Source organism: Cryptomeria japonica, chromosome 5 (genome assembly GCF_030272615.1).
Source record: "Cryptomeria japonica chromosome 5, Sugi_1.0, whole genome shotgun sequence".
NCBI classification, from domain to species: Eukaryota; Viridiplantae; Streptophyta; class Pinopsida; order Cupressales; family Cupressaceae; genus Cryptomeria; species Cryptomeria japonica.
The window spans coordinates 761,263,176-761,282,529 of NC_081409.1; positions in this window are offsets into that span (position 1 = coordinate 761,263,176).

Consider the following 19,354-nt stretch of genomic DNA (forward strand, 5'->3'; position numbering starts at 1 on the left):
ACCAAGTGTGAAGTGTCAGTCGTTTGTAAACCTTAAGGATAGTTTGCAAAGTTTTACCTGAAACCTACAATGGCGCCCAAGATCCAAGATCCCGTAGTTGTAAAAAACATGGAGCAGACCTCGCTGAAGTACTCTTTGACTCCCAAAGTCACCTCTAAACCTAATGACAAAATTGCATTTTCACTCATTCCTGATCGAGTCTTGTTAGTTGAAGATGTTAGATTCTTCAACAATTGCTGTGTTGGAGAACTCGGCCATGTTGAGATTAGTGATACATATGATGAACTTTGTACCAATGGCAAAATAGATAGCAAATTTGAGCATATCAAAATCAAGGGATTAACTGAAGCCCTAGCCTATCCCTGTGTGTTCAAACTCCAGTGGGTTAAGTTTGTCTTGAGCAGAGTACATGATGATTTTATGTGGCTCGAGGAGCAACCATTCAAAATCACTAAGGAAATCATCCATGTGATCACCGGGTATCCTATCTATGATCATGCACAAGCACAGAAAATGATATCATAGAAGGAGCTAATCAGTCTAACTGGAGTAGAATCTGATTACCAAGGACTGAAATTGAACAATGTCACTAATGCAGAACTTAAGTTTGCAATTAGAGTAATTGGTTACTGTTTCTTCCAATCTGCAAGGGAAAATAGTGTACCATGTGCAATAGTTGACTTAGCCTACAAAATAGTGAAAAAGGGAATGAAAGTAGATTTATGTGAAGTGCTACTGAAGAACTTGTTTGAGAACCTGAACACAATAAGGAAGCCTAAGAAGAACAACTCGGTAAACACACTGAAGTTTGGTTCACTTCTTGTATGCATGTTTTTCTACTTTGAGAAGTTCTTTCCCTCAGTCGGTAAAGTAGTTTGGGAGCTACATCGACCTATCACCCATCAAATCAATGATTTTATCAAGAATTTGGGAGATAACTTTAATGATATCATGGATGAATATTTCAGCAAATTTCAAGAGAAGATGCACAACAGGTACTGGATTCCACCATAGCTAGTAGAGAAATATAAGGATGATATATGTTTTGAGGTAGACACCGATTACTGTTATATGAATGTTGTTGAACCAAGGACTCAATCTTTGCCTCCAATGGGTTATGAGATTGACTATGATATAACACAATAGCAAATTGATTCCTATCTATCATTTCCAAGGCATGCTACTGAACTAAGATATGGAACATATGAAGAGGTGAAAGAAAAAGTAAAAATGAGCATTGCAGTACCCAAGGCTACAAGAAAAGCTACAAAGATGATAAAGGTTTTATCTGCAGAAAAGAATCCTCCTCTATACCTATCAAAGGCACTCTTGCCATTAATGAAGAGGAATTTGAAGCTCAAGAGGAAGAAATAATATTAAGTACCGAGTTGCCTAAGGGTAGAGTTTTGAAAAGAAAGAAACAAGACATTTCAAAGACCCTACCAACTCCACCAACAAAGAGACCTAACACTAGAGCATCAGCTGCATCACCAAGTAAGAAAAAAAAGAGTGTTACTAGACCCAAGGTAACCAAGACCTACAAGAAATCTACTCAGAGACTCATTTTGGCAAAAGAGTCTAGTGATACAGAGTCTAATGATACAAACAAATTTCAGATTGTAAAAAGCAAGAAGGTAAACATTCATAGTGTTGAAAATTTTTGTGCCAATCTTAAAGAATATGGTGGATTTACAGGATTTAGATATGTTAAGTATGAGACTAGGAATAATGATGAGAAGTGACAAATTGAAGAAATTGTCATCTGCACACTTCTAAAGTTTCGGCTAGCTCCATTAGAACTAGTAAAGTCACTTCTTAGTGAATTATACTTACATATTGATAACAGATGGAAATATGCAATGGACTCAAAAAGACAAATAAGAGAAAGAAGTTTACTCCATCTATTCCCTGATATGTCTGTAGCAAAAATCAAGGAGCATTTGACAACATACAATTCTAAATTTCTTGTCAAATAAAGAGCCTTAAAATTGATGAATGTGCTATACATTGATGTGGAAAATGAGACAAAAGCCAAGTGGCAGGAAATCTTCAAACTAAAGGATGTTGGTGAACAATCTCAAGTTGAAATTGTTGATGTCACCAAGCAAGATCCTGATGTCACCGAGCAAGGTCCTGATGCTACCAAGCAAGACCCGGCTAACACTATTAAAATTGATGAAGATGTCATGGATAAAGAAGCACCGGAGCAGGAAATGATTGAAGGCACTAACTATGCAAAACTTGTATCGAGTGAATCTATCTTAGAACAAGTTCAGCCTTATCTGCCGGTCAAGCCACCTATCTCTACCGAAGCTCCTAAGGATACAGAACAAGGCACTGAAGGTCAGAAGTCTGAAGCAACAGAAGATACAACTAAAGATCAGACGTCTCAAGCACCATCAAGCACTGAAAAATGTTACAGTTGAGACCCCTAGTACCGAGACACCCAAGGACACTACAACGGCTACAGGAACCGACCAAAGTGTTGCATCTACCAAGCAACCTACTGAGGGTTAGCAATCCTCACAAGAACTTGTCTTAGTGAAACCGATCAAAGGAAAATAGAAGAAGGCGAGAAAGCATAGTTTCAAAGTTGATTTAACTAAACCGATAGTGTTGCCCAATGTGGATATCTTAGAATTAAAAGGGCAAGCCAAAGGCCGAACAAGAAAAATAATTAGAATAAAGTACTTCAGAAGGTGAAGACACTACTGACAGATATGCTACCTTCAGCACCAATGTCAACTGATGTCGCCATCCACATTCAACTGGATGAACTCCTTACTCAAATAGAAACATCTGGAGTTGATGCATCTGAGTAGTTAAGCAAGCTAAAAGATAAAGAGCTTACAACAAAGATGATTGAAGAGGTACAAAAAGCAAAGCTTGTCAAATTCATTGCTGAGTTGTCCCCTCAACTCAAGCATATTCTTTATTTATTCCAGAAACTTTGTACATTTTCCTTATTCATTAAAGATATCAAGAACAAAACTGATGCAATTGAGAAAGAGATCACCGATCTCTCAACTAAGTTGACCACCGAGCCTAATTCAGTTTAGAATTTTTATACCAAGCTTCAACAGCTCATGGATCAACAGTTCGAACTCAGAAATGAAGAGCATAAGATCAGGATGGATATAATGACCCTTTAGACATTATTCCTTCCTCATCTCTCATCAGTACAGGAACAGATCAACAGAGCTACATGCCTATCAACTACACAAGAGGGAAGCACTCTTGATGGCCTAATATCACTATTAGCTGATATTCAAGCTCAAAATTCATTAATGGAAAGTGTAAAGGATGCACTCTCAGTCACCCTGACTGATGCCTGGAACAAGTATAAATCTATTTTTGATCAGTTACTGCCCCCAGATGGAAATTAAGTTTTTGATGTTTGTCAAAAAGGGGGAGTATTACTATAATAATATATAGGGGGAGTAATACTAGACAAAGGGGGAGTAATACTATATTTGGAGAGTGATATAGTTTTGGTAATACAGTTTTGAGTATTGTATACAAGGGGAGTATACCGAGCAAAGTATACAGAGCAAGCAGAGCACACAAGCACAGAACAAAACCGAGCATGCTAAGTCCAAATTTATATACAGAATAATGATAAGGGGAGTATATCTGCATATACTATTTCATTAACTATTGTATATATTGTCAAGTATAGTCATTTTGCAAAGTATATAGATTTTTGAGTTATGACTTTGAAAGTAGTTTTTGTCAAACATCTCAACTAATGTCAAAAGAGGAGATTGTTACTACTTATCAAGTTGCCATTAGTTTTTATATTCAAAGTCATACTATCCATTCTAGTCGGTTAACACTACCAAATCATGCAGTCAGTATAAACAGAGAAGTCAGTATGCATAGTCTAGTCGGTTACAGAAGAAAGCAGTCACAGAACACAGTATTCACCAAGCTATCTTTTTATGGCTACCGAGCAGTAAAGTTAACACACCGAGTTGATATTCACCGAGTGAAACGTGTAACCAAACACAATGAACCTGGACTGCATATGAAAATGTTTTACAAGATCGAGGCACATCTAACCGTTATTACATTGGAAATTGCACGAGAAGATTGTGTATGGTTATGAGGTCAATCTAACCAATGAAATATTTCATTTAGTTATTCATTCAAGGAATCTTGTTTGTAAGATCAAAGCAATGAATTAGATCACCATTTTAAGAGATCTATTTATACATCATGAATTAAGAACAAGGTGTGTGCATATATGTATGAAGGAAGACTGTTAAAGAGACACAGAGGTCACCAAGAAGATTATGAGAGAACAATCAAAGAACAAAGTAAATAGAAAGGTTTACCAAGTTACAATATGGGTTACTGAGGTATGCTATAAGCAAGGTAATCTTATTCTGAGCACATAGAATCTGCTATAACATTTCAGATGTAAAGTTGTAGATATTTGTAATGATTTTATTGTAATATTGTGAGATTGAAAGACAAACCTTTAACAGGGTAAAAGACTCTAACCAAGTCTATAAATTGTAAAGCCTCTAACTAGGTGCAACATTCAGATTAATGTTGTAAAATCCTTTAGCAAGGTAGATCTAACAGATCTTATTACTCCTAACAGGGTAAGCTATTAGAAATAGCTAAATGTAGCTCTAATCGAGCAATCTTTATTATTGCAGTAGTGAAGTTGTGGGGGCCATCCCCACTACAGTTTTTCTCTCTAACCAAGAGTTTCTGCATAACCAATATATATGTGTTATGGAGTGAATCATGTATGATTGTTATCTGTTTGTTTTAACTTTATTTTATGTTACTACACTATTCTATTTATGCATAACAGTAAGGTTATTATTAAAGAAAAGTTTTGGACTACTGATTCACCCCTCCCCTCTCAGTACATTAGTTCCATATTGGGCCTAACAATCAACAACATGCACTTTAGTAGGTTTTACATAGTTTTTTAGAGTATCCTAATAAAAAATACATAAATATAAAAAAATATTAAAAAATATTTAAAAATACAAAAGAAATTAAAAATATTAAAAATAGAAAAAAATTAGAAAAATATAAAAATTATCACTATGGTTAAAATGTGGCAAACAGGCGCCTTGTGACACAAAAAATTGAAAAATTAAAAAAAGTAAAGAGAAATAAATTTTTCCAATGGTGAAAACCACTTCTATGGCACCCTAGGCAAGTACCATGGTGAAAACTAGGTTATCAATGCCATGTGTAGAGTCTTTTCTCCTCCATCCTTCAAGATTCAATTTCATCCTTTTACTTTGCACACACTCACAACCTACCACCTCATAATAAATTTACCAATTCCCACCATGGCTTGTTATTGATCTACCTAAGATTGGTTAGCCATTGATAATAAACCCCCTTTCACCCTTTCCTTCCATAATAAATTAGGTCCTATCTGTAAATAGGGAAAAATCCTAAATCTAGTGATGGAAGTGGTACCATGAGAATGACATGTTTTGAAGAGCATCGTCTTTTCATTCCTCCTTTTCATGCACAATCCACAATAAAAGATCATTTGCATCATAGCTCCACTAAAAAAATTCTGCATTCTTTGCAATAATAGTATCGGTTTCATGGATTGAACAATCAATTTAGTATGAGGCACACTCGCCAGTGGTCTTTCAACAAATCAAATCTCTTAGAATACTTTGGCACCAAGATTGTTTTTCAAAACTATTTGTCCTTTATCAAGAAAACAACATTGTGACCAGATCAAACATGTTATCATATGTGGCAAGACACACAAATAACTTGAGGATTTCATTGGATGTTGGTGTCAAGTCTTGGTTTTCTTTTGATTTTATCTTTTGGTGACATGTCTTTTAGATTTTTTAGGATGTCTCTGACTAGGGATTCTATCTCCAAGATGTCTTTGACTAGAAAGGTGAGGATGGGGTATGTTTACCATTTTTTTCTAGTGGTGGATTGCCTCTTAGTAATACTAGGGCATTTCTTTTTTGTGACTAGCTAATCTGCATACAAATGGGTACAATGACTTTATAGGTTGAATTTATACCTGGATGGTCATAACCTATTTACCATAATAAAGATCAATGAAAATAATAGCACAAGAATCTCTTTCACCTCCATATCTTCTACCTTCCATCCCCCTTTCTCATTTGTCCTCCTTTGTCCACCTCGATCCTTCATAGTTTGGTATCACATGATTGAGTAATAATGACATGCCAGAAATATATGCATCTCATGTAGCATTCATCTGCACCATCACATGTTAATAAGTTTCCTCGTATGCATATAGAAATCATAATATCATCACATCCTCCACACACCACTTATTAGTACCTTACATAAGAATATTGCATCACATGAACATATTTCATAAGCATTATGCATGATAGATACATCCCATGAATCATATAAAAAGCATACATATACTGCATCATCTCATCATAAAGCGTATAGAATCATCACCTAAGAACACATGTATATAATCACTGCAAAGGATAGGTCATCTCATATATATATCAAAAATATTAGTTTCCTGATATAATGATGTCAAAATATCATATGGTTACAAAATCACCTGAAGGTGTCTACATCATCATAAAAAAATTAATACATAATGGGATCCAAGAGAGCTATGATGAAGACCCTTCCGTAGAGATGATAGCCCTCGAAGGAATCTGAGCTCCCAAAGGACCAACCCTTAGATCATCTCGTTTTCCTCCTTGTATAGACCTTGTAGGACCATCTCTTCATAAGAGTAGTCAATAGTCTTATGTTTGACTAAATATTAGGCATATACATAATGTATCTCAATCCCATCACCCTGATCATGGTGTGGTCCTTAGCAATCAAATTTCTTCGTAACCTCTAAGTCATTAGGAATCACTCGCTAGACTCAATATGGGGAAAGTACTTTTGCATCCAATTAAATCAATTATGTCAATCCTAGTGGTACTCATGTCCATCACATAGTGCTACTTATCTTATCCTATCATAGCCTGGTGGTACCTATGTATATCACATGGTGCTACTCACTAGACTCTATCCTAGTGCTCATTTTATCATGTGGCATTGCATTCTAGTGTATATGTTTGTCACATTGAATGACAACCTATCTTGCTAGAGCGCTCACTGGATTTTATCAATTCAACGACTTATCCTATAGTCAACTCAACAAATCTATCCACTTAAGAGAACCTATTGAGTGAATCCTCTCAACAACTTATCCAATTGGCGATGCATGTCTTTCACATGATTACCCCAATTCTAGCATTGTTTTTAATTTGCCTTCCCTAGGGAACCTGTTTGAGTGAACCCTCTCAGTAGCTTTTCCAACTGATAGCGTACGTTCATCACAAAACTTTCAATTTTGGCCTTTTAAGAAATAGACATGATTTTGTTGATTCCTCTTGAGTCAATCTTTTTCTTGCATGACTTTGTCACCCTATCTTTTCAGTCATTTCAAGCCTTTCTTTCTTTTCGAGAGATTGTCTGTAATTTTTTCAAAAAATTTCATCCAATCTCTCGAGGGGGCATTACCAATAATTACTACTATTTAGTTTAATTTTAGGAATTAATGTAAACATGATTACAAAATAAACATGAAAAAATAATGGTTAGTAAAAAAAATTACCCCCTTTGATTAATAAATAAATAAAAAACAATTTTAAAAAATTCTATTTATAAAAAAAAATGTTATTTTCAAAACTTTTATTTAAATAAACTTTATATTAAAATAAATTTAAATCTTTAAAAAAATTAATCTAAAAAATCTAATGTTTTTACTTTAATATTCCAACCTTTTAAAACTTAAAATAAAACTTTTCAATAAGAAAGTTAAAAATTTAAAAGAATTTTTAATTTTACTTTAACAATTTTTTTTACTAATGACTTCTACATAAGAGAATCATGGCTAAATGGAAAAAGCTTTAGAATGATTATTTATCATTAAAATCTTTATAAGAACATAACTATTTTAAAATAAATTTAGTTAATTTATCTTACCATTAACATAAGGAAATGATGATATAAATATATGTACTTTATAAGTTGCACTATATAGAGAATATAAACTAGTAGTTGCAGGGGGAATACCTATAATAGGAGGCCGATAGGTGGGTTTGTAAATAGGTGGCTTTGTAGGAGCATCATAGAGAAAGAGAGCAATTAAAGGAAAATATGCAACGAATGAAATGGATAGCAATGACATTGTTTATATATATGTAAATATGTAACTGTACATAACCCAACCAGTGTTTTTAGTTGTTCCCAAAATCTGAAGTTAACCAACCACCAACTCCCATGCTACTGAAGGTAGCATGATGTACACTATGAAAGAATAAAATAAAATAGTTATTACAATTGTTTTTATTTCAGACTGTATAAAACCCAACCAATTTAATGTGGTGGTCCGAAAAAATATAATTTAGCCACCCTCCAACCCCCATGTTGGCATTACCAGCATGTATACAACCATTTGATGTATTATTTGTGAAGTACATAATTGATGTAAGTATTGAGTATTTGCTGATGTTGTATAGTTTCGTATGACTTTGCTTGGTTTTGTAGGCTGTTTTTAAATTTGCCATTGTGTACCTACAAGAAATAACATTGTATTAGAACATTGTAGATTATTAAATTATTGAAAGTGACAAAACTCAGAGATTGAAAAGAACAGGAAAGGAAGGTACTTACAACTATTGAAAGTATGTTGGAGTATATGTTTGGTCATATTTTTTGGTGTGTGTGAAATCTGCAAATAAGATGGACACTACAAACACAAATTAGTATCATTGAATGCAAATCTCAAAGAGATTAAGTTACCCCTCTAGCATGTGTTGTTTAAAGTGATGTCTTCTTTGTTGCCCTACAAATAGAAGAACACAAGAGAAGGTTTAATAAGATATGAGATACTATAGTTGTAGGGAAAAAAACATTAGGAGGGTAAATAGAAGGAAGGGAAAAAATGTGAAGTGTGCAAAGCTGTATTTTTTGGAATGTGATCAGTAGTGACAAAGGTAAGTTCTTGTTGTGATGCAATCTTTTACACTTGTTGTTGACCCTACAAGATTCAATAGTTATAATGTTTTACAATAAATGAAAGATGATAAATGGTATGCAAAAGGGTATAGATGATGTGGTTGCAGTACCTATGTTGGATTTTTTTGCAAGTAATTTGCTTTTGTGATCTAAGAAAGCTTCAGCAAATGAGATTCTTCATTCTTTCTTGAAATGGTTGATGGTCCACCTTGCAATTTTGACTACCTATGGTAAGTCAAAGGCTGATGAATTTGGAAGTGTTCAATTGACTTTACTCGAGACAGTGTTGTAAACATAAGACTTTGTTTCTCTTTTTTACCAATGTCAATTGTAGCAAAGGCTAGTGTCAAACCCTATGATTTGTGAATAGTGATACCCCACGCCATTGTTAGTGGAATTTGTGTGCAGTTTCCTCTAGTAATTGGTGCTATGGGAACAAGTTTTGGATCTACGACATCCCATGGTGGTTTAGTGTAATGTAGGAAGAAGACAACAACATATTTAGGTAGGTCTGGTGGTTTAGAACCTACATCATACACAATCATTTTGATTTATCCCAAAGAACCATTTACAAGACCAACTTCTATCCATAAATTTGCAATGACAATGACTTTCTAGTCTATTGAAAGAAGAATTTCAAATGAGAGTTGCTCATCTTGCTGATTTTGTTTGTCTTTGTGATGTGCAATGATCATTGTTGCATGAGAAATTGGTGTGTGCAATTGCTTTAACATTTTAATATTGTGTGAATTTGAAGGTACATTGGTTGCAAACAAATGATTTTTTTGGTCGAAGTGGTTGTTTATATCAAGCGTTAAACCATGGGTTGAATGGATCTGTAGACTTTCCGAGTCAGCTTGCAATGGTGTTGTGTTCCGGACATCTAGAAAAAGTTCATGGAATTGTATCTGTGAGGGGGACATACCTTCTTGGTGGAAAGAAATAGCTAAGGTGATAACATCGGTGAAGGAATGACATAAAGAAAGTGCTATTGACTGGGATGCATACAACGACTTGTCCATATCTGGGAGTAGCTATGCAAGATCACCAACCAACATGACTGTCCTACAAATGGTTCATGTTGTCTAGTGGGAAATGTTTGTTGCAATCTATTATCAAGCTTGATGAGTAATTGTGGGACAAGGAAGCTCATTTCATCAATCAAAATGTACTGTAAATGTTTGCATTTTTCTTGAAACACTAATAATGAATATCTTGTTCAAAGACAGTATTCTTGAATAGGTATGTAGAGGGTAGCATGGATTGTGGTAGCTTGAATGTTATATGCGGATACACCTATTGGTGCAAGCACAAGAAATGGGTATTGCTTTAGATCCAAATGGAAATTTACCTTTTTCCATATACAGTCAATGAGGAATGATTTCCCAATACCCATTGTGCCTTGGATAATTAATCATAATGGTGAGGTATTTAGGTTTTGTGCAGTGTGGCAGGTTATAGTTTCAAATACAATTTTTTATTTTTTGCAAGCTCAAAAGTATTAGGGGTACTTGAGTGAATGTTGCCAAGGTTGACAACTGATTGTCTTTTTTTCGTTGAAATGAATTGAGGGGCTATGTTATGCAGGAATTAATTAGGTACAGATTCACTCCAATTAAAGTGGAGGTCATAATCACGTCTATCAAGCATTCAAAGAGTAGAAACATCAAAGTTGTTTGAAGCTCCCATTTGTGACAGAAAATTCCACTTGTAAAGTTCTTGATCAATTGCTTGTGGAATATCTTGCAAGTACAAGTCTTCATTATTTTCAGTAGTGGATAGTTCTCCAATCCTATTTACATGTCATCAGGTGTAATGGGTTCTTTGAAGTTGTTTCCAATTTAATATAACCTCATCACTTGATGTACCTATGTGTGGAGGAACGTTGCGGAAAAGGATTGTACAAAAGTATAAGCATGTATCGGTTCAATTATTAACTTTGGGTTTTACTACTTTAAATAAAGCAGATTTCAATAATCAGATTTTGTAGCTTCATGTTTTTGATGGTGTACATGCAACAAGTTCACTGGTGTACATGTAAGGAGGTGCCATTACGTGACACTTTTTGACGGTCCATATTGGACTGGTAAGTATTGGTTACCCAAGTGCAATAAATTACATAGAGTTAGTAATTTGTATAAAGTTAAAACAATTTACATTTAATCAAATTGTTGTAATGTGTTACTCAGGTACTCGAGAACACTATTACAATATTAATTAATGTGTTTGTTGTGTTTACATGAACAATGTTGGTGGAAGATACTCCTCTAGTGATTGCATTATAACAATATTTATGTATTTTATTTTTACTGTATGCCATGACTGGTAAAGATTAAAAAAATAGTTTTAGCACATCCTACAAAACATATACTCTCAACCCTCTTAAATTGGAAATTCCACGCCGCATAAAAAATTTGTTTTACTTGTAATATCGAAACAGGAGAAGTGAAAAAAATAAACAATAATTACCATATGTTTCATATCAAAATTTAACAAATGAATGGTAAAGACAATAAAGCAGGAAAGGCTATGAAACTATCTCAGTTGCTAGATATTAAATGATAGTTGCAAGGTATTAAATGATAGCTACAATGTAGATGTATGTCCTATCCTATTCGCTTTGTGCTATGCAATCAAACAAGTGGGAACAATATGAATCAAATTCGAATGTTAACAAAAATTTTTTATAGAAAAGAATGAAGTCCTTTGAGGGATGGAATGGACCCACAATGTAAGCAGTCAATATTTGGTGTGTGTTGTTTAAGGTTGACCCTTATCGAAAAATGATCTAACAATTGAGCATAAAATTCTTAATAGTTGTGCACAAATGGGCAAATTAAGGAACAAAAAAGAATTAAATAGCCACCAACTATTGATACATGTGAAATTTATTGATGAAAATTTAGTTATCATTTTATTATTTCTTTAAAATAAAATTAATATCTGAAAGTTGGGTTCACAAAACATGCGCAATTATTAATGCCCCTCCTATCAGATGGTTCTGGCTGAAGAATATTTGCAAATGCTTTCCTATACCTAAAACAGGTGCCTCATTCTTTTTGGTTGAACTTTAAGAGGGACGGAATAGGCCCACAACGTAAGCAGTTAAATTTTAGTGTGTGATGTTTAAGGCTAGCCCTTATGGACAAATGATGTAGCAATTGAGCATAAAAGTCTTAATAGTTGTGCACAAATGGGTCAATTAAGGATCACAAAAAAATTAAAAAGCCACCAACTATTGATACATGTGAAATTTAATGATGAAACTTTAGTGATCATTTTTTTGATTTCTTTAAAATAAAAATTAATATCTAAAAGTTGGGTTCACAAAACATGCACAATTACTGATGCTCTCCCCTATCATATGGTTCAAGCTAAAGAAGAATTTCAAATGCTTTCCTATACCTGAAATAGGTGCCTCATGCTTTTTGGTTGAAGTTATTCATACCATAAATTTGGCATAAACAATGTTGACGACCATTATAGGAGGAGATTCATTCATCCTATACAATTTATAAGCCATGATTGACATGAACAAACATATATTATTCATGAATCCAAATTTAGCATAAAGATATTACAATATTGTTTTTTGTAATTAATACACGATACACATATCTACCTCGAAAATAGAGATGAACTGATTGTTGAGCTCTGAAGAGCAAATTGCAATGTGTAGGTAATCAGTACGTACATTTTGAGGTTATGGGTTGAAAATTTGCCACAAAACTCAATTCTGTCATGTTCATAGGGCTTCTCCTCAAAATGGATATGGATCTGGAGTTTCATAAAGTACAGTGACTACTTAAGATCACATCACTTTTCTTTTATTGGTGCTGCATTTATCCTACAACTTTTCTCTCTCATTAACTTTGATCTACTCATGATATTGTCATATGTCTAGAATTACAGTAATTTTTTTTGACAAATGTTGGTGGCTTTTTTTAAAGCATGTAATGCACTTTATAAAGATATTTTTTTAATTTCTATTTCCTCTATTTCTTATTTGATAATAAATTTTTCTTCTACTGGGATGTTTTTTCACTATGACCAGTGTATATAAGTAGTGTGTTATAAATAGAAGCTGGCAAATAACTAGACCTTATATGCCTTCATTAGCATACATCTTGAGGTCTACCTTTGAGTTCTAATTCACTCATTCATCATCTTTGATGACTTTCTTAATCAGATAATTAATGGTGGTTAAATTTGAAGGTGTGAAAGTGACCCCTAACTCTTAAATTTTTTAGAATTTCAATTTAAATTTGGGTCTTCGTTGAATTTTTCTTATTAATTGTTATGAGTGACTAAAGTATGAAATTCATTAGATTGTAGTATTAGGGTGCTATATTTAGTCGAAAATACACAACAAAAAAGAAAAAACAAACACTTGGGCAATGAAATATCTTAGCAGTAAGACATATATGAACACATATATACAAACTTTATTGAACCTCACAAACAATCAACTTTTTTTGTGAAAATATTTTAATCAACATTATGAAAATTGCTTACTTGTACACCCAAGCCACGACCCATATATGTTGGATGACCACCGAAAAGAGGAAGTGGTAAACTCTGATTATCTAAATTTACTTTCTACAAATTACTAAAGTCACAAGTTAATAAATCTATAATACAAAATAATTGTTCTGTTAAAATATTTAAACTGACAACATTATACAACCTCCTTACTTGTACATCACCCAAAACACGAAGCTACAAATGCTTACAAGGTGCAAACTCTGATTACCAAAGTTTTCTTCCTACAAATGAGTAAAAACACAAGTTAATAATCAACCAAAGCAACGTGCAAAAACCCTTAAAAAACAAAAAACAAATACAACACAAAAAAACCATTTCAGTTACCTTAGCTAGAAAGGTCAAACGCCCATCTCCAAATATGATGCGACCTCTCAATATCCTTTTCTTTGCCCAAATGTAAATGACCAATACAAGAAAATGTCTAAAATTAGTTTTCCTCTCCAAACAAACCAAGTGAAACCACAAAGGAAAATGGAGGAAACCCAACTGCAGATAAAGCGCAAATGTAGGATAATGAACTACAATACCACAAACACTAAAGCTTGCAAACGAAACCCCTAAAACATGAAAGTTGTAACCCTACAGAAAGTGGCAAATGGAGGAAACCCAAGTGTAGATAAAGAAGTGAATGCAAGAAATCCAACCATAGATACCACAAATAGTAAAACTTGCAGACGGTTAGCAAAACCCTAAAATATGAAAGTCATAACCCTCCACAAAGCGTCAAACGTAGGAATCCCGATGGGAGATAGACCAATGAATGAAGGAAATCACACTGCAGTTACCACAAATAGTAAAACTTGCAAATACTTAGTAAAACCCTAAAATAATCAAAGCACGGACCGAATGGTAGGCGAAATAATAAAAAATGAAAACCAAACAAAGAAAAGGCCATCACTTACCGTTCGCCTTTCTTTGAGATGCATGCAAGGGACACACATCATCATCTCTAGCTAACAACAAACACTCCATGTACCATTCATCAGGACAAACCACCGATCATGGGAAATCCCTGACTAAAAGCCTACCGTTCAACACTTCTCTAAGATGTGTGCAAGGGACACATGGAATCATCTCCACCTAACAACGAAAATGTCATGCAAAGTTCATTGGGAAAAAAGGCCGGTGACCGAAAATCTTCAATGGCCGGATTGTCTTACACTTTGGCCGGAAAAAGCCCCCACTAAAATCCTATCGACTTAAAGATGTGCAGATTTAGTAAAAATGTTACCAACACAAGGCATGAAAAGTTGAAAGAGACATTACAAAGAGGAACTGAAAGGGTAGTCAAAAGGATCATATACTTGATAGAGGAAGTAGGCAAGTAAAAAGAACTAAATAAAGATAAGTGACAGAGACATTTAAGATTAGAGGCATAGGAAAAGAATGAGGAACACAAAGTTGACAGATGTGAAATAGTTGCGAAAAAAATTATTGTCAACAATCCTTATTCCAAAAGTGTTTGGGTAGTTCAATGACATAGAAATGAATGAGCAAAGACATTACATGAAAGATGCAAAGGTGTTGGCTTCCATAGATGGTGGTAAGAAACTAACAATAGACAATAGACTAAATTGAACAAGAGTAGTCTCAAGAAGCACCAAGAAAGGTATAACAATAGAAAATAACTCTAACTAGGCCTAAGAAAGATATGATACTTAGACTCCAAATTTACAAGGCCTCTATTTTCCTCATGCCTTAGGGATATAAATTTTTCATAATATTTTAGCGGCCAAAGATCTTCAAATCACCATAACTTTTGTGCCAAAGAATATAATTGATGGAGTCAAGGTAGAGAGATCCAATGAAGGACACCCCCTCCTTGCATCTTAACACAAACACCATGCAAAATATATTGGTAATCAGTAACACAATGCCAGAAAAAGTAGAAAGAACAACTGGTAACATCACATAATACATTACCTATAAACAATATGAATAAATCTTATTACAGTTTGAATTATTACATATGCCACATGCTAGACCACAACCCAAGATTACAAAACAACTCTTACAACTTAGATCTATGACCTGTAGATCATCCTCTCAACAAATCATCATTTGGTAATAGCTTCCACTATTCTGCATTGATCTAGACATCATCTGTTCTGACTTTAGTCTCCCTAGACCAGAATCTCACTAGAATGAATATATAAATCTAAGATCTTCTGCCCAATGAATAGGTTTTTGATAACAGTCTGCACTAATCCAGACTTCAACCATCCTATCTTCAGTCTCCCCAGACCATAATCTCTCTCAAAACTACATCTTCACTCGATCTTGAACTTTAGTCTTCTATCTTCTATCTTTTATATTCTCAAATTATTCACAAACCTCTATTTATACCATCCACAATTAATAATAACTTGATCAAGTCAGCCTAAAGACCAACTGGTTCAAGAAACGTGTAATGGTAACATGTTAGCTCAAATCACTAAGAACAACTTCCAATGCACAAAACATCACACAGTCTTTCAGGAACATCGCAAAAGACATAAGAAACATAAATCAATGATCCGCAAGTCCTGAAGATCAACCATAGCTTGATCCAACTTCACTCAACACACTGCTAGACTAACTAGTAAGAATATATCAATCGGGCCAATATGAGAATCCATATCTCACTAGAAATAAATCCAAACCCCATGAAACTTGAACATGATAAAGGCAATGAACATGAAGGAATAAATCCAAATCCACAATGCTAAACTCTTAAACAAGAAGAAATTCCACGATCTCCAAGAAACTCCACTGCTAACTACCCAACCGGTAAGAACTACACCAGTGCTCCTGCATCAAACTCTCAAGGTTAATTGAAAAGTGAGTCCCATCACTTGATCTGTTTCGACAATCTGAACCAGTCCACAAGTTGCCGAAACTTCCTCTCCAACCAACTGGTGCATAACTGGATCTTCATCCAACAATAGGTTCACAAACTAGCTTTGATACCACTTGGTGCAGTTAAGGTAGGGAGATCCAATGAAGGACACCCAATCCTTGCAGCCTAACACAAACACCACGCAAAATATACCAAACTGGTAAAACAATGACAAAAATATTAGAAAGAACAACCAATAACATCATAGAATATGTAACTAGTAAATAGTATGAATAAATATTATTACAGTCTGAAGTATTATATATGCCACTTGTTGGAACATATCCCAGGATTACAAAACAACTCTTACAACTTAGATCTATGATCCAGAGATCATCCTCTCAACAAATCATCATCCCATTATAGCTTCCATGGTTCTGCACTGATTTGGACCTCATCCATCCCAACTTCAGTCTCCCCGTACTATAATCTTGCTGGAATAAATATACAAATCTAACATCCACAAATATTTTTCTTGACGAATAGGTCTCCGATAATAGTCTCCACTATTTTGCACTAATCCAGACTTCAGCCATCCCGACTTTAGTCGCCCCCCAAAAAAAATCTCTCTGGAAACTAGATCTTCGCTAGATCTCAAACTTCATTCTTCTATCATATGTCTTTTGTCCTCCAAAGTGATTCACAAACCTCTATTTATACCATCTGCAAATAAGAATAAATTGATGAAGTTGGACCAAAGACCAACCGGTTCAAGAAATGTTTAATGGTAACATGTCGGCTCAAATCACTATTAACAACTTGCAATGCACAAAACATAATGCGGTCTTCCAGGAACATCGAAAAAGACATAAGAAACATAAATCAATGATCCATAAGTCATGGAGATCAACCACAACCCGATCCAACTTCGCTCAACACACTGCAAGACTAATCGATAAGAACATATCAACAGGCCAATACCAGAATCCATATCTCACTTGAAACAAATCCAAATTCCATGAAAATTGAACATGATAAAGACAATGAACACAAGGGAATAAATATAAATCCACAATGCTAAAATCTCAAACAAGAATAAATGCCATGATTTCCAAGAAAATCTATTGCTAACTACCCAATCAGTAAGAACTACATCGGTGATCCTGCATCAATGATTCTATGGATTGATGGTATGGAATGATAAATGTCTGATTGATACATCAATTATTTTAACAAATATGTCATTCCAGCATAAGAAAAATTTCTCATGGGAGAAAAAAATGGAACATACCACCATTAGATAGAAAATAGATGACTAGCAAGAATGAATCCTTATGGAAGAAATAAAGGTTTAGAAACATAAAACATAGGGACTATTAATATGAATCTTCTTTTTAACAAAATATTGCATACAAATCAGAGATGGAAATTTTATGAAGAAATAGTTTTGGTAGCAAGCCTTCCAAAATGAATGCAAAGGTAAACTAAATTATGGAGGAAAAGAGATTAGCAACATAGTTTTGGTGGCAAGCCTTTCAAAATTAAAAGAAAATAAACTTTCAGCTACAACTAAATTTAAATGAAAACTTGTTACTTAGTTTGAAAAAGAAAAAAAAAAAAAATTGCATTCAAAACCTACGAAAAATAGTTAGAGAATAAATTTTTTTCTTGTATCAAAGAGTTCCTCCAAGAAGGGTGATCTCCAAAATGAACAATGGAAACCTTCATCAACTTTAACTTTAAACAATGATTAGTAACCCACTCTGATACATGAAACAAAATGCAAGAGTGAAAAAATAAATGAAACAATCCAAGTAAGTATGTTGATTGAAGTAATGTTACCAAAGTAGAGAAAAATTTGAGAGAAATCACCCAAAAGTTTAAGACGAGACACAAGAGTTTTTGAAAGGAGAAAATCAAAGAAAACTCTTTATGTATTATGAAAGAAGGCAAAGCTGAGAGAGAGAGAGAGACAATGATAGTAGAAGTGAAGAATAAGAGGAGAAGCATATCTTAAATAGAGATGAGGAGAGGAGTTACAAAGTAACCCCCATATCTATTTATACCACTATTCACAATATGTGTGTGCAATGTGTCAAAATCCTCATAAGGAGGAAATATAATATTTCACATATTTGGAATAAATAAAATGAGTTATGAGAACTCAAATAATACAAAGGACTTGTAGGGATACCTTTGGAATATTCCCACAAGTAACAAATAAAAGGAAATTAACTTTACCAAGTAAAGATTAATTCCTAATAGGTTTAAAATATTGGATCCCCTCTAATGGTGATTTTACCTAGACTAATAGAAGAAGTAATTTCTTTCATATAGAGGAAAGGTTGGATAGGTTTTTTTCAAATCTGATGTGGGTGTCAAATTTTGGCTTTTACCCTCATCTTCCCATTCAATAGGTAAGATCATTTTGTAATTCAATTGGAAATGGATTTTGCATGCCTTCCCCCCAAGTCTAAATCTTCATTCAAATTCTAGCATATCTGGTTCAAGGACCCATCTTTCATTTCACTTCTTCATAGGTGCTCCTGACAAAGTGAACCTTTTTCTATAGGGTCAAGAATGTTTCATCTTTCTAAAAAGATTCAACATATCAAGAGAGAAATCAGAAAATGAAACTCTAAGGACTTCAAGAATATTTTTTCATAAAAAATAATGCTTCAAGGTCAACTTAAAGAAATCAATGATTTGATTATCATTAATGGTATTGATGAGGATTGTTAATCGAAGAGAAAATCTCTTCAATTTTATCTTAAAGAAATATTAAAAAGGGAGGAGATTTCTTGGAGGAAAAATTGGAGGAACTCTGGCTTATAGGTGATAGAAATACAAAAAAAAATCATACATCAGCATCCATGAGAAAGGTTAATAATTCTATTTTCCAAATTAAGGACTCTATAGGTTAGGTTTTACATGATATCAACAAGATTTGGAAAGAGGTTATTACCTTCT